Source organism: Oryctolagus cuniculus, chromosome X (genome assembly GCF_964237555.1).
Source record: "Oryctolagus cuniculus chromosome X, mOryCun1.1, whole genome shotgun sequence".
In the NCBI taxonomy this organism is placed as follows: Eukaryota; Metazoa; Chordata; class Mammalia; order Lagomorpha; family Leporidae; genus Oryctolagus; species Oryctolagus cuniculus.
In genome coordinates, this window is record NC_091453.1 from 5135736 (window position 1) to 5151380 (window position 15645).

Consider the following 15645-nt stretch of genomic DNA (forward strand, 5'->3'; position numbering starts at 1 on the left):
GAAGCACTGAGCAAACATATTCTGGTTAATAAAGGATTGCCATCTGATAGCAAACAGTAACCAAGACTTTATCAAAATCATAGTTAATATGAAAATTATCCCCTACATAATCAATATATCATTTCAAAAAGCACTTTGGACTCCAGCAGCCCCCAATCACCATTACTACAACATCTGTTGTCATTACAATAATTTGCTGGTTAATAAAGAGTTCGTGTCAATACAAGGATGATTCAACCAATGAGAAGCTGTGCTTCTAGCTCTCCCTTTGCATGCAGCCAATAAGACTACCTCTGTAAAAGACCTCTGCTCATAGGTCCAACAAAACAAAACTAAATACTCAAGCCTTTAATTTTAAGGGATCTTTTACAGGAAATGGTAAGAAAATAACTCTGAGGACTAGGGCAGGCTATCTCAGCAAAGGCAGCAAACAGGCGTTATTCAGGAGAAAACGGACTCTATGTAGTACTCATTCTGCCCTCTAGGTGGGGCCCATTCCCAACTTGTGAGTGCCCCATGACCTCATCCTTTTTGAACCCTCTCTTGCTCTCTGGAAAAGCCTTCACTTACAGGCACATCAACCAGGTTCTGTGTCCACTGCTATTCTAACGACACTTGCAACCAGGAAATGAATGTGCAGTTGAGGCATTTCAGGCTTCAGCTATGTGAACAGTGACATGCTGTGGGGCAGGGGGAGCAGAGCTGGGCAGTTAATCCTACAGACTGCATTGCCCCCCCCCCCCCCAATACCAAATTCATATATTGAAGCCCTAACCCCAACTGTGACTGTATCAGGAAGTAGTGTTTGAGGAGGTAATTAAGATTAAATGAGGTCATAAGGGTGGGGCCCTACCCCCACAGGACTGTGGCCTTGTAAGAAGAGAAAGTCTCATATTCTCTCTCCCTCTCTCCCTCTCTCAAGTGAGGACACATGAGAAGGCCGCAGTCTGCAACCCAGGCAGAGGCCCTCACCAGACACCAAGCACTTTGACCTTGGACTTTCAGCCTCCAGACCTATGAGACACGCATTTGCTGTTTAAGCCACCCAGTCTATGGTATTTTGTTCTGGCAGCCCAAGATGACTAAGAAAGTTATCTTCCTTAGCTCCCAAAGTGACAGGGAAGCAGCCACCCAGCCATCCACCCTTGAGGTTTTAACAGATGTTGACATTAAAGTTAGTCCTGTTGATACCGTGTGTACTCTTAAAACATCAACCAAAGCACCAAGGGTCTCCAATTAGGGCTCCCAAGAAACCCCAAAAGAGAGATGGATGTGTGGCCTAGTGGGCAGCACACTCTGGCAGAGGTAGGGCAAAGCTATGAGCAATTCAGTCCAGAGTGCCAAGTCGGGCCACCCTCTCTGACATCCCTGCCCAGTGTGGTTCCAAACCCATCACAAGGGGAATTTCAAATACAAGGCCTTGAGGGGGAAAAGGCTGGGGCCTATCACACTTCTGAACACAAAGGACTAAGAAATGCAAGTAGGTCCCTGGCAGCCCCAAACCCCCTAAAGTTATCTCAAGGCTCAGGTCCACTTCCAGTCTGGAGAAGGCGGCAGCAGGAGGGAGAGGGGAAGATGTGGCTATGAGGAGCCCAAAGCCTGGAGAACGGACATGGGGACATCGTGGAACCTTAACGTCTGGGGCTTCCACTCACTGAATGTTCGAGAACTCCTCGTCCCAGGGGGCTAGGCAGAGAGCCCACCCCAGAGGAGGCCAGGATGTAGTCAAAGCTTTGAGGGAGAACTTGGATCCATCTTCCTAGACAACGGTCAGACGGACCAGAACCAGCTCCGCTGGGGAGCGCAGAAAAATCAACTGCTTGGCATGATCCCCGAACAACCCAGGAACACGGAAGCATTCGCTCAGTATTGGGCTGATTTCCAGCCATCTGAATGTTTAGTGTTATGCCAGCCAAAAAAATAACAATAATCTAAATACTGATGAACACCCCCACACCCCTTAGAATAACCTCACGGGGCTTCTATCCTGTTTTCTTGTACTGGGATTTGAGCAAAATGAGCAAAAGGACCCTCCTGACTGTTGGCCTTGAAGAGCCTTGCCTCAGTTTTGGGTTCTTCCAGAAGGAAACTCCGAGGCACGGATTGAAGAGGGAGTCGTTTGTCTAGGATGCAATCCCAGGAAACACAGGAGAAAGGGGAAGTGAGCCGGGGCAGGAAGGCAGCGGACACAACGGGTTAGCACTGGGGATTCTGGGAGCCAGTGTTGACGTGGGTGCCCGGGGTCTCTGGAGTGAAGGAGGAAGTAGCCAGGGCAGAGAGCAGAGGACGCCTGCATGCCTACCCCACCCCTGCTTTCTTGTCAGTACCTGGGACTTAGCGTGTGTGTGTGTTTGGTCTGGCACATGGTGGGGGAATTCAGTGGTTTCTCATCAGCTATTTGATGGGTTGGAGGGGAGGCCGGGCTTTGCTGCCCCTCTGGGAAGAGCAGGGCTGGAGAGGCCATGGGGCAGGCATGTTTGTACATAAACCCCAGGAATAGAGAAAAAACCGAAGCCTGGTCCCTCGCCAGGGGCACCACAGCCAGCACCTAGGAGCTGAAATACAGAAGTCTCCAGCCCCAGCCCCTGGGACCCCACAACTGCGTTGAGATCCGTGGGCCCTGGAGCTTTGCAGTGTAGCTGGAGATGACCCCACTCTCAGCTGGCTGCATGAAAAGTACAGTCAGGGAGTCTGTCTCCCACCAAAACAAGTGGAATGTGTCAGATACATGTGTTTGCTGAACAGAGACGAAGGGAAGTATTATGTGCCCAGCCTGCCAGGCTGCGTGTAATCCCAACCAAGTCACAGTATGGTTTTGGAAAACCTCCTTATTTACTCCTTTCTTCACTTTTTTCTCCTTAGAAAAATGAGGAAGCAGTGATGGATATGCCTGGGCCATTCGAAAGTGGTTTAGGTGGTAAACCTTTGCCCCAGTAGCTGCATAAAACAACCAATGGTTCCCCATGTGTTGTTCATTTCAAAATCACAGGTGGGGGTGGGAGGGTGGAGTAGGGAGAGGTTTGCAGGAAAAGAAAAGGCAAGTCAAGCCAAGATTCTTAAGGTATTTTAAAATGATATTGTGATATCAGTAGTTGCTAAAGGAATAAATGATCAAAGAAACAGATACTTGGGGGGGGTAGTAAAGTATAAGAAAAACTGATGCTGAAAATTAATTCAGAACGTAGGAAAATGATCTCGATATTGAATACAGGTATTGATGCGAGAGTCATGTCCAAAGGTGACTACTAATCCCAACTGCCTTCAGCGGAGAGTTTGACAGATGTGAAATCAATTCAAAATATATTTAAAACAACTCTTTTAGGTGTTTACTTGGTAGCAGCGAATGCATGTGTTTGCTAAAAGATATGTGAGATTGTTCCTCATAGCACTGTTCCTAAAAGCCAAAAGCTAGAAACAAACCAGAGGGTGCTCAACAGTGGAAAGGACGAAGCAACACCACCCGGCAGTGTGGATGAGCCAGCTACAACGATGAGCCCCAATATGGCAGAACGTCTCCACCATCTAGGGGAAAGAGTAAGATAGCCGGCCTGGTGCCAAATATATGGAATTCAAGAACAGGCAAAATTCATCTATGCCATCGGAGTCAAGATGGTAGCTACCTTTGGCGTTTGAGTTGGGATGGCTGTGACTGGGGGCTCCTGTGTGCTGATTCTTGATCTGTGGGCTGGTGGCAGAGCTATGCCAGTGTCTGAAAACTCTCTGGGTTGTACATTGCCAATGTGTATAATTTGTACTTCAATGGAAGTTTAATTTAAAAATACATGCATTCATACTCGATCCTTTTTCATGGATGAGCCAAAAATAAGCCTCTAAACAGAATTCATGAAACATGATTTGCCATTCTTGCTTTCTTTCACAAGGATGGTTACTGGAAGGAAAAGGTCCTCACTGATGCATGGGTGATAAATATCACACAAGTGAACACTGCTGCACAGCTCTTGACACACATGTGAACTGTGACTACAGCGAGACTTGGTCCAGTTTAGAGAACCAAGTCCTTCTGCACCAAAGGTAATGGTTTCTCCAAATACCCCCAAACGTACATTCTGCCAAAAAACTAATCACCTGGACAACAAAACCACTGGTTGAGCTCATTTGTGCTGTTTTTCTTGGACGCTTTAGTGCCATATAGAATCCACTACAAGAATTTTCAAAAACACAAAAACCAAAAAACACAGCAAGCACATCTTCCAATAATGCCGAAGAGGGAAACCACTTCAGTATCCATCCTCTCAGCCTTTCTCCTCCTCTCCCCATCTGCTCGATTCATGAGTTTCAGATGCAAATCAAGTACTGTGAAACAGTTTCTAGTGTCCTCTTCTCCCACCCCAGTAACACATACACAACCCATCACTTGTCTCACGCCACAGCTATTGCTGAAATGCACACACTAAATTACACCAAAAACAAAGGCAAAAAAGATTGCCATTTCCTTTGCTAGCCCCTTCTTGCCACTTACAAATCTACTTGCAAGCCTACAAAATGAAGCATCGAGATTTACATGTCTAGATCCCAAGATAAACATGTTGATTTTCTGGAATCTGAGAATATTAGTTAGGAAAGTCCCCCCGCCTCCCCAATCCGGAGAAATGTGACATTTGTGATCCCTGGAATTCTATCACTGTTTACTTTTTCTTGATAAAATGTGATTCCTCCTTGTCTAGAAAAGCTAGTCATTAGGATCCAAACACACAAAAATGAAGCTTTTTATCAGCTCACTGTCCTCACTAGAACCTTCTAGATACATGAATGTACTCAGAAAAGAATGAGAACATTTCCTGAGTATCTTCTGTGTCTGAAAAATTGTTACATGGTTTAAAAGCATCATTCATTCATTTATCAAATATTTACTGCACACCAACTATACAAGAGGGCTTGAAAAGCTTCATAGAAGATGGAATTAAAAGATGTTGATTTTGGTACAAAAAATATTTGAAATTCAGCATAGCTTTGCATCTCATGCGTCTTTCGTGAACTTTTTGAATACCCCTCATATATCATACATACACTGTCCTAGGAACTAAGGATGAACATGTGGGCCCTGCTCACATTCTAGCGTGGGGAGGCAGAGAGGAGGACAGAGAAACAACTTCAGTACAAATAAGTAAGGAAAGTAATAGATAATAAATGCATGATTGAGAATTAAAGTAGGATAAGAGTGATATATAGGGTGACTGGGTGGCTACTTTGGATCAGGTCATCAAAGAGGCGATATCTAAACTGAGATCTGAAGAGGAAATCGGCCATAAAAGACAGGAGGCAAAGAGAACATTCTAGGGAGAACGAACAGTGCTAAGTCCAAAAGGAGCTTGATGTGCTGGAAGAATCAAAAGGGATGTGGTGTGCAACACACAGAGGTGAGCACAGAGGCCAGGACATGCAGAACACTGTGGCACAGTAAGGGAATGACATGATCCAATTAGCAATTCCTGCTTCGGAAAAGACGCTCTAGCTGCCAGGTGCTCACCAGATCGTAGGAGGCCACTAAAGTCCTCCAAGAGGGGGACGGTGGTGTAAAAGGATGCTGGGGTAGGGAGACGTTGGGAAGACCGGTGATATACTCTACACTCCAGATAGACAAGACTTGTTGATGGGCTCAGCGTGGGGCTTGAACAGTTGAGTGGAGGTGACGTCATAGGCTAAGATGGGAGTCACGGGGAGACAATGGGGGTTTGTATGAGGCTGATAGTGAATCGAGTTTTTGCCTTGGAAGTACTGAGGCTGAGATGCCTGTTGGGTACCTGTGCGGATTGTTCAGCCTTGAGTGGTGTGAGAGGTCAAGGCTGGAGTTCCCAGCACTGGGATGGGGTCAGCTCAGAGAGTACAGAGAAAGAGAAGAGAGTGTATGTGCCCTGGAAGCACACCCACCTTTGTAGGCTGAGGAGAGGAGGGAGAGACGGAAAGACTTCCAATGAGTTACCAGCAGGAGTAGGAAAACCAAGACTGTAGAACAACCGAGGCCACACGAGGTGTTCAAAGAAGGAGGCAATGACTAATTGTGTGGATTGCTGCTGCCAAGTCCAGCACAGTCAGCCAGGGAAGCAACAGCTGTGTTTGGCGATGTGGACTTCATTGAGGACTGACAAGAGCCTCAGCACAGAACCCGGATGAGACAGGACAAGTTGGAGCACCCTCTGAGAAAGGGTGACCAGCAGCTGGTGGGCGGTGGCGGTCGTGTGGCAGTATCTGCAGATACTGGAGCTTGACTGTAAGCTGATGGGAATGCTCTAGAAAAGAGAGGAATTCACTGAAGCAGGAAAGAGCGGTAAGCAGGATAAAAGGATTCAATCTTTCACAACTTGAGCGCCAAAATAATTAAGCACAGTGATGAATTATAAACCATTTTGAAAATATAGGAAGTCATGAGTTCATCTCAATAGGAAATAGACAAATCAATAAATGGGGGGGGGTGCTATTGCTGTGGGCCAACTGGGCGGGGAGGAACACTAGAGTTGGAAAATCATTATCTTCAACTGTCGTCTTAAAGATTGGATCAGGTAAAATCATCCTCGGATGCTAACCCTAGAGGGAACTATTCAGGAGGAGCCGGATGTTGGTGTCTTCCCACAGACTGCTGATTCGGAAAGAAAAATCAGTATGTACACCGTGGAGAAATGAGCTCATTCCTCAACAGGTGATCAGAGCGAACCTCAGCAGTAAGGCAGCTGCAGGCCCTGTGGGCCTCTACGACATGATACCCTGAGAAGGGGTACGCAGCACACTGGCCCCAAACACCTAACCTAATCTCACCACGACAAACGCCACACAAACCCCAAATGAAGGAGAAGGGGATGGTCTGTATGCATCCCAGATATCAGTGTCATAAAAGACAAAGGCCACAGAAATGTTCCTAACTGATAGAGGCTAAGAAATACAAAAAGAGAGCGCAGTAGCAACCCTCAGCTGGATCCTGTACTAAAAGGAAAAAATGCCGGAAAGGATGTCCGGTCTACTGTCCACGTCGGAATACAAATGGCATATCAGAGAACAGTAGCTATCAACATCAGGAAATGGAATATTGATGGCAGGACTGTGATCATGTAAGAGAATATTCGTATTCTAAGGAATGTGTGTATCCAAGTATTTAGGGGTAAAGGGTCCTGATAAATATAACTTATCCTCAAATGGTTCCAAAAATAAATTACACACATGGGCCAGAGTACAAGTGATAAAGCAAATGGGTTAAAATGTTAATGGCAGAGGAATCTGGATGAAGGGCTTATGGAGCTCTTCGTCTGTTTTCATTTTTACAATTGATTTATAAGGTTGAAAATAATTTCTAAAAAGGAAGAGAATGTGTTCTTCAGTGTAGTGCTAGGGAGCACTGAGTGTTTGCACAAACGTGGGCATGTTGGGAGTTTAGGAGGAGCGTCTCATCCAACAAGCAACAGCTGGTATAGGAGGGGCAGAGGGAAAATGTTTAAAAAGCATGAAACAGCTCTTTCAGAGGCTGGAAAAGCAAACCCACTAGGTAAGCATGAAAGTGCACTAGAGGTTTGTTAAGGTCAGGAACTGGACCTCGACGTTGGCATCTATTTCTAAAACTCCCCAAGTGGTGCTAACGGACAGCCAGCCTTCAGAAGCACTGTGTTAAGGGAAGCTTTCTCAGCCGTAGCACTAGGAGAGTGTGGGCCAGATCATTTGCAGTGTGTCTGGGGCAGAGGTGGGGACGGAGATCCTGTGCATTGTAGGATTGTAGGCAGCATCCCTGCCCCTCTACTCACTAGATGCCAGCAGCAGCTCTGCCCTGGCCGGTGAGAACCATCAGAGATGTCTCCAGACACTGCCGCGTGTCCCCTGGGAGGCAACGTCATCCCCAGCGGAGAAGCACTATGCTGGAAACAAGAGTCGCAACCATCGCAGGCTTAGGAAGGGCTGCAGTTCACTCTCTTTGCTATTACTAGGAGCACTGGGATTAGGAACACAGGCACTGAAATCCAACAGTCGGTATGCAAGTCCTTGGTCCGCTAACTTGCTTTCTGTATAATCGCAGACAAGGTACTTCTCTGCGCCTCAGTTTCATCCCCTGTGGAATGCTAATGATGGTGCCTGCCTCAAGAGGTGGGCAGGATTAAATTAGTTAACATGTGCAGAGCAGTCAGAGCAGGACCTGCCATCATCATTACCACAAAGTCAGAAAGGCAGTAGATACCAGGAGAGTGTATGTCCATGGATGAACTGTTACACTTAAATACACTCAATGCTCGGACAGAAAGCAGAATAAATGGAATTTCTTTTAGGATTAGCATCTGGTTTATTTTAGATCCTAGGTACATTCATTCGGTCATTTGACACATACAAGGAGCCTTCAAAAAGTTGATGGGAAATGGAACTGGAATTACGAGATTCCATAAGATAAGCTTATTTTGCTGCAAAAACTACGTGTGCACAGTTTTTTTTTTCATAATATACACTTTCTGTGAACTTTTGGAAGGCCTCTTATACTTATTGAGCTCCTAATAGGTCCCACTGTTCTAGTTCCTAACAATACAATGGTGAGCAAGACATGCAAAGTCCTTGCCCTCCTAGAATTTATATTCTAGTAGGGGGGAATAAAAGGACATAGAATTAATACACAAAACAATTAAATAGCATACTAGTAGGTAAAAGTGTTAGGAAGAAAACGAAAGGGATTGTGCTTTCCAGTGGTAGGTACGGAGTTCTGCTTTTAGAATGGGGGTTAGGGGAAACCCAAAGGAAACCAGGGAACAAATTCTGGGACCCCCTGGTGAAATGGTTTTCCAGGTAGGGAGCACAGCAGATGCAGACTGGGAGTTAGGCACGTGCTTGGTTTGGGCAAGGAGCAATGCGCAGGCCGGCGTGTTGGGAGGTGCGTGGGAAAGACAGGGAAAGGAGGCTAGGCCGAGGAGCTGGGATGGGTCCTCGGTGCGCTAGGTTGTTGTCAGAGGTTCGGAGCTGTGGAATTACAAGGGTGCATGTACTGGCTCTGCAGTGGGGGCCAACAGTACATGCGAGGAGACTGGTTTAGAGGCTACACGGTCCTTTAAGAGAGAAAAGTGTGTCATCCCAGGGTATTATAAATGGACTAACTTTGCTTCCTAACAGGAGCATCTGACCTGGACCCAGTCCAACAGTTTGGGGCACAAAAACTAAACGAACAGTTCTATCAACCAGTGTATGTCAAATGGTGGGACATGTAATCTAATGAAAGGGCAGTCAAAGCAATGTAGGGGACCCTGATCATCATTTCTATGTGCAACAGAACACATACTAGAAAACTGAAAATATCAGAATACAGTGGACATAGAGAAAAATATACTTTTGAGATTTTGTTTCAACTACATATAGGCATGTTTGTGGTGGGTTAAAATATAAAATGCACTTCTTGTGAATGGTGGGCAAAAAAAAGTTTGCAAAATACTACAAAAAGCTACCTTATTTATACATGACTAGGTTATACACCATTGCTTTATTCTCTCCTTCCCTCACTGTACTCAGTGTTCCCCAAGTGAGAACACTATGCTAAAACTTCAAAGATAGGCTCTTTATTATCTAAATAAAATGAAATGAATTAAACTGCTACACTAACCTCTCTGAGGAGATCAAATTTTCAATCTCAAGGGTGGGAAGACTGACCTTAAACTTGTTAGGCTTCCAATGAAAGCAAAGTTCCAAGCAGAACAATAAATTATTAAATTAAACTTGAGGCTTTTAGCAAGCTAAAAGCTGGGGGAGGGAACCTCCTGAAGATAATGAGGGTACCTACCAGAACCCTACTACTTAATACTGGTAAGATATTGGGAGTATTCTCACCCAAGACAAAAACTACTATTCAACATTATCCTACAGGGAAACCTAGCCAGTACGACAAGAAAATAAAACAAAGTAAAAATATAATGGGAGACAGGAAGCAGGACAAGGAATGGGGAAGAAGCCCTATACTATACTATGGCCATTTGCGGACAATTTGATTGTTTTCCCGAATTTTCAAGGTAGACAAGCAGAAAAACTACAAAATCTCATAAACATTCAGGAAGACAGCTTGAATATATGACAGATTCGCCAAAAAAATTCAATTGGCTTCCCATTCAATAGTAGTATGATAAGAAAATGGGAGAAAATATATAATTTCTGAAAACCATAAATTACACACTAGAAATCATGGGGGGGGGGGGCGGATTTGGCACAGCACTTAAGGTGCTGCTTGGGACATCCACAGCCCAGATCAGAGTGCTAAAGTTCAAGTCCTGATTCTTTTTTTTTGTGGGGGAAGAGTTGGAGAAAGGGGGAGAGGGCGACGTTCCATCTTCTGGCCCACTCTCCAGGAGACCACAAGGGCCAGTGCTGGACCAGGCCAAAGCTAGGAGCGAGGAGCTTTGTCCAAGTTTCCCATGGGGGTAGCGGGGGCCCAAACACTTGGGCCATCTTCCACTGCTTTCCCTAGACCATTAGCAGGGAGCTGGATTGGAAGTGAAGCAGCCGAGACACCAACCGGCGCCCATATAAGATGCCGGCATCACAGGCAATAGCTTTACCAGCTACGCCACAACGTTGGCCCTTTAAGACCTGATTCTACTTCCAATCCAGCTTCTGCTAATGCATATCCTTGGAGGCAGTAGGTGATGACTCAAGTAGTTGGGTCCCTGGCACCTACGTGGGAGACCTGGGTTCAGTTCTGGACTCCGGGCTTTATGCTAGCCCAGCTCAGGCTGGTGAGGGCATTTTGGGAGTGAACCAGTGGATGGAGATCTTTCTATTCTCTGGTTTTCAAGTAAATAAAAATAAAAATAAAGATAAATAATCTAGAAATTCACCTAACAAGAATGTATAAGACCTATAGAACTATATTGGCATAAGGACAGGTATACAGATTAAAGGACTAGAATAGAGAAATCAAAAATAGACCCACACATATACAATCAATTTTTGACAAAAGAATATGATGGCGTTGGAAGAAGTGGGTATCTATATGGGAAAAAATGAACCCTGGCCCTTATTTATACAAAAATTAGCTTGAAGTAAAGTTTACAGCTACACAGAAATGACAAAACCATAAGATATCTAGACGAGAGCACAGAATATATTAGTGAATGTGGAGTAGCCAAATATTAGATGGTTTACTATGCTATCCATAGAAGAATGTGTTAAACAAGATTTTATGCAAATGAAAAATGTGTGCTCTTTAAAGACACAGTATTAGGAAAATGAAAAGGTAAGGGCCAGTGCTGTGGCGTAGTAAGGCTAAGCTCCACTTCAGACCCAGCTCTCTGCTATGGCCTGAGAAAGCAGTGGAAGATGGTGCTTGGGGCCCTGCACCCTTGTGGGAGACCCAGACGGATTGGCCCCGCTCCAGCCACTGCGGCCATTTGGGGAGTGAACCAGCAGGTGGAAGACTTCTCTCTCTGTCTCTCCCTCTGTCTATAACTCTCTCAAATAAATAAATAAAACTTTAAAAAAAAAAAAAAGAAAAGGTAAGCTACAGACTAAAAACATTTGCAATACATCAAACTTGCATTCAGATATACAAAGAACTCTTACGATTCAATGATTGGACAAACACAATGAAAGAAGACACTTCACAAGCAAAGATGCACAAATGACCAAAAAGTACCTTGGAAGACGTTCAACATGATCAAAGAACAAACTAAAGGCAGGAAATGGGGCCACAGCGAACCTGCCCGAATGGCTCAAATGAAACAACGCAGCAAGATCAAGTGCAGGGGAGGAGGCTGAGGCGAAGCAGCTGTGCCTGTGCCGCACTGCTCGGCCCAGTGCAGGGCGGTACTGCCACTTTGGAGAAGTGAGGCAGTTTTCACAAAGGTAACACAGGTGTGTACCCCAGTGAAAGGAAAACCTGTGTTCAGACAAAAAGCTGAATGGCAATGTTTACGTTGCCTTTATTCATAATCATCGAGAGTTGCCACAAGGATAAACAATGAGGAATGTTACTCAGCAATAAAAAGGAACAGATTCTTGAGCCGTACAAGAACACAGATGAGTCTCGCATGTACTGCGCTTGGGGAAAGAGGCCAGACTCGGGCTACATGGTACATGAGTTCATTTACAGAAATATTCTGAGAGAAAAACTCCAAGGGACAGAAAGCCAATCACTGGCTTCCCGGGCTGAGGGGGCAGGAGGAATGGACCACCTTGAATCGGAGGCAGCTGCTTTGAGTGAGGGAATTCTTCTGTCTTGATATGGTGGTGGTCACTTGATATGGTGGTGACTGTGCATTTGTCAAAACCTCTAGAACTGTACAAATAAACCAGAATTTTAAAAACATGAACTAGGGGCAGGCTTTTAGGCCAGCAGTTAACAAGCCTGTGTTCTGTATTGGATGGGGTACCTGAGTTTGATACCTGGCTCCAGTTTCCCAAAAACGCCGACCCTTGGAGGCAGCAAGTGATGGTCCAAATAGGTGGGTTTCTGACACCCACACAGGGGACCTCAACTGAGTTTCCATCTCCTGACCTCAGCCCTGCCTAGTCCAAGCCAGTGCAGGAATATAGGGAGAGAACCAGCAAATGGGAACACTCTCTCACTCTCTCCCTTTCTCTCTCTCCCACCCTGCCTCCTTTCAAATGAGTAGAGTAAAAAAAGAAAATTAATTAAAAACATGAATAGAGTGAAGAATTAAGTAAACAGATTTACAAAGTGAGAGCAAGTCACCACAATCTTATCTGATTGAAGGAATTTATTTTGTGATAATGCCCCCCAAATGTTTAGCACATTTCTTAGAATCTCTCCTTTCTCTCTTTAGAACTCTTAGCCTCACGGAAACACATCCCGGTCTCCCTTTTAATCAGCAGTGCTCTTCCCAGTTTGCCTCTTGTATTTGAAAGTGACTTGGCACTCTCAGGCAGCAAAACAGAAAAATGTGTCTGTTGGTTTCATCTAAGCAGAAAAAGCACCAGGAACATAGGTCATGATGGCCCTCCCCGAGCGCCCAGAATGACTCCGTCAGCCGTGGAAAGTCAGCTTCTTTGCTGGTTCTCCCTAACACCTGAGCAAACTCACTCTGCCATTTCTGGAAGGTTGTTCATGGTACCAAAAACACAGCGGCTTCCCTTTGCCTGCCAAACCTGCCAGTGAAACTCCTTCTCAGACCTCTTTCTCCCTCTGCTGAACAAAAATCATATCCATAAATAGAGTTCATTTTTTTCCTTTTCTGTATTTCAAACATTTTTTTCTAGAAAAGTACACACACCTGGAATCTGGTTTTTTGGCCAGAGTTATTCACAGACAAAACATCGTGGCTGGCTCTCTGTCACTTCAGTGTTTTTCAATAGCTACGTCTGCTCTATCCCTCTTTTAATGAAAGTTACCTTGCCGGGATGTGGGGATGATGAAAGCAGAAGGGAATCTTATCCGGCGTGGCATGGCTCTGAGGCCCTGCAAAACAATCCCCCCGACCAGCTACAAAGTTTGGCCACTTTCTATTTTCCAGCCTTGCGTTGGAGCTGGAAAAGCAGCCAAACCAAGCAATGTCCAGCTCCTTTTCGATCGCAACTAAACAAAATTTTATGCCACACGAAATAGTCTCCTCTCCCCAATCCTCTGGAAATAATGCACCTTGTCAATTACCTTATGGATTATTTGGACATCAACCTTAATTATATTATCTATTAATAATTGAGCTCTTAATGCATTATTAAGACTTAAAGAGCAGTAGATTTTTTGTCATACCTTGTCTGACTGGGGTGATACTCCCAGGCTCGCTTAAGATAACCTTACTGCGACACCTTGCTGCTCTTCCTTCACTTCATCCAGCAGCCTGAACCCCTTGATCAAGGAAAAGGGGTCCTTACCCACCTCTGGGAGCTCTCCAGATCCACTGCGGAATTGGTGGGGCTCAGGGCACAATGAATGCGCGGTTCCTTTGGCCTACGATCATTACGAATTTCAGCATGAAACCAAGTGCGGTTGGCTTGCTCCTGAAGCCAGCTCTGCTGTAATATATGAGCGAGCGTATCTGGCTGGAAAGCTGGTAAGTAAAGCACTTCTATGAAGTGAACAGCACTGCTTTCGATGTGTGTGTGTGGGGGGTGGAGGTGCAGCTGTGAAGTCCTCCCGGTCTCGCACTTATCTGAAGCTTTTCAGCCCGTTGGACAAAAATTACTTCTGTAGAGCCTGTGAGCCATGGGCGGCGGTAGCAGCATCCGGGCGCGGGTTAGAAATGCAGACGCCCAGGCCCCACCCCAGACCTAAGGAACCTGAATCTCATTTTGAGGAGATCCTCAAGGGATTCGGGCGCACAGTACAGGCTGAGGAGTGTCACTGTCGCGGCAGCCACGGGAAACCTCTGGCTGCTCCTCTTTCTTTCCCTCAGAACTCAAGCTCCTGCCGAAGTGCGCAGAGCCCCGGACCACCGCCGGTGTTCACCCCCTGGCTCGGGTCTGCGGCTCCAAGCCGTCGCGCCCAGGGCCACCTGCTCTGGACCCCGCCAGGTGGTGCTGCGCCAAGCCGTCCCGCGCCAGCGCTGGGGCTGCTCGCTCGCGCTCCACAGGCACTGCCACACCCACTGCCCTGCGCGGTAAACCGAGTCCCCGTCCCCGGGAGCTGGCGTCTCGCAGTCGGCCCGCGCCACGAGTTAAGGCTCGTGGCTTGGTTTCCCAGAGAAGTGGGGAGCGCCTGAGTGGGTTTAAAGGTTTGGGATACACACGTCCCCCCCTCAGAGTTTACGTCCCCAGAGTCCTCTGTCCGAGGGCGCACGGTTTTGCACTGTCGCCGGGCCGGCCTCAGCCTTTCGGGACAGCCCCGAACTCCGGCTCAGATCCGCGGCCAGGAGGAGGGAGCGTCCGCCCCGCTGGGCCATCACCCTCCGGGTCCCGAGCCTCGGGTGCCGGTCGCCAGCTCTCTGGGCTCGGTCTAAGGGGACAGACGGAGCCATCTGGGCGCGGGTGCTTACCTGCCGATCCCGGCGACGGGCTGGCTGCGGGCGCCCTCCGGCCCTCCTTTTCCCCCTTCGCTCCGGCTGCGTTCCTCCTCCTCCTCCTCCCTCCCCCGGGCTGGGCGCCGCCCCCGCTCTCCCGGACCGCTTGCCCGCGGGCTCCGAGCTGCCCAGCGCAGCGTGGCGCGTCCGGTGTTCGGCGGCGGCGGCTGAAGCTGGGCGCGGAGGTGGGGAGCGGGCGGGGCGCTGAGAGAGGCGGGTGTGAGCAAGCAGTGCGGGCTGGGCTGCCCGAACCCTGGGGGCTCAGGGCGGTGGGCTGGGGGTGGGGTGGGGACCGTGAGCCTGGCTGCCCACGCCACCCTGGCCAGGGTCCCCGCAGCACTCTTGGCTCCCTGGACTTCTAGATCCTCAGATGCCGTGTACCTGATCATATGTGCCCTTCCTTGGGGTCCCCAACTTCCGGAACCAGCCGCTCACCTTTAGGGGCCACCCTGATGCCCAAATGCCTGTCTTGCCACTTCCAGCACCATGTGCTGTGCTGGGTGGGAGCCCCAGGTGACCCCGTTACCAGAATGTTCCTGAATGTAGAAATGAGATGCCAGACTACTTGAGGGGGTGCTTTGGAGAGACCGGTAGAAAAGGCCTGAGAAAGGGCACCATACACAGAGCACTTAGCGCTCTGTCCGCTCAGGGGAGGGGCAGTTTACGAAGTGGCCCTGCTCCCCTCTGCCTGGACTCTGTCACTTCGTAAACTGCCCCTCCCCTGAGTGCT

At 47.4% G+C, this 15645-nt stretch overlaps 1 protein-coding gene across 17 annotated transcripts in view; it reads right to left on the reverse strand.

The window, feature by feature from the left end:
- ADGRG2 (adhesion G protein-coupled receptor G2) overlaps positions 1 to 15084 on the reverse strand; it is a 102138-nt gene extending 87054 nt beyond the window's left edge. For 13 of the 17 annotated variants that reach the window (XM_017349820.3, XM_017349818.3, XM_017349819.3 and 10 more), the window contains exon 1: positions 14892 to 15054. The gene's annotated coding sequence lies outside the window, so the exon portion shown is untranslated. Of the gene's footprint in view, positions 1 to 13795; positions 14343 to 14891 lie in introns of those variants that run through there. The other 4 variants (XM_051826977.2, XM_051826972.2, XM_070066628.1 and 1 more) reach the window with 4 other exon arrangements.
- Between the last annotated feature and the right edge of the window lie 561 nt (positions 15085 to 15645).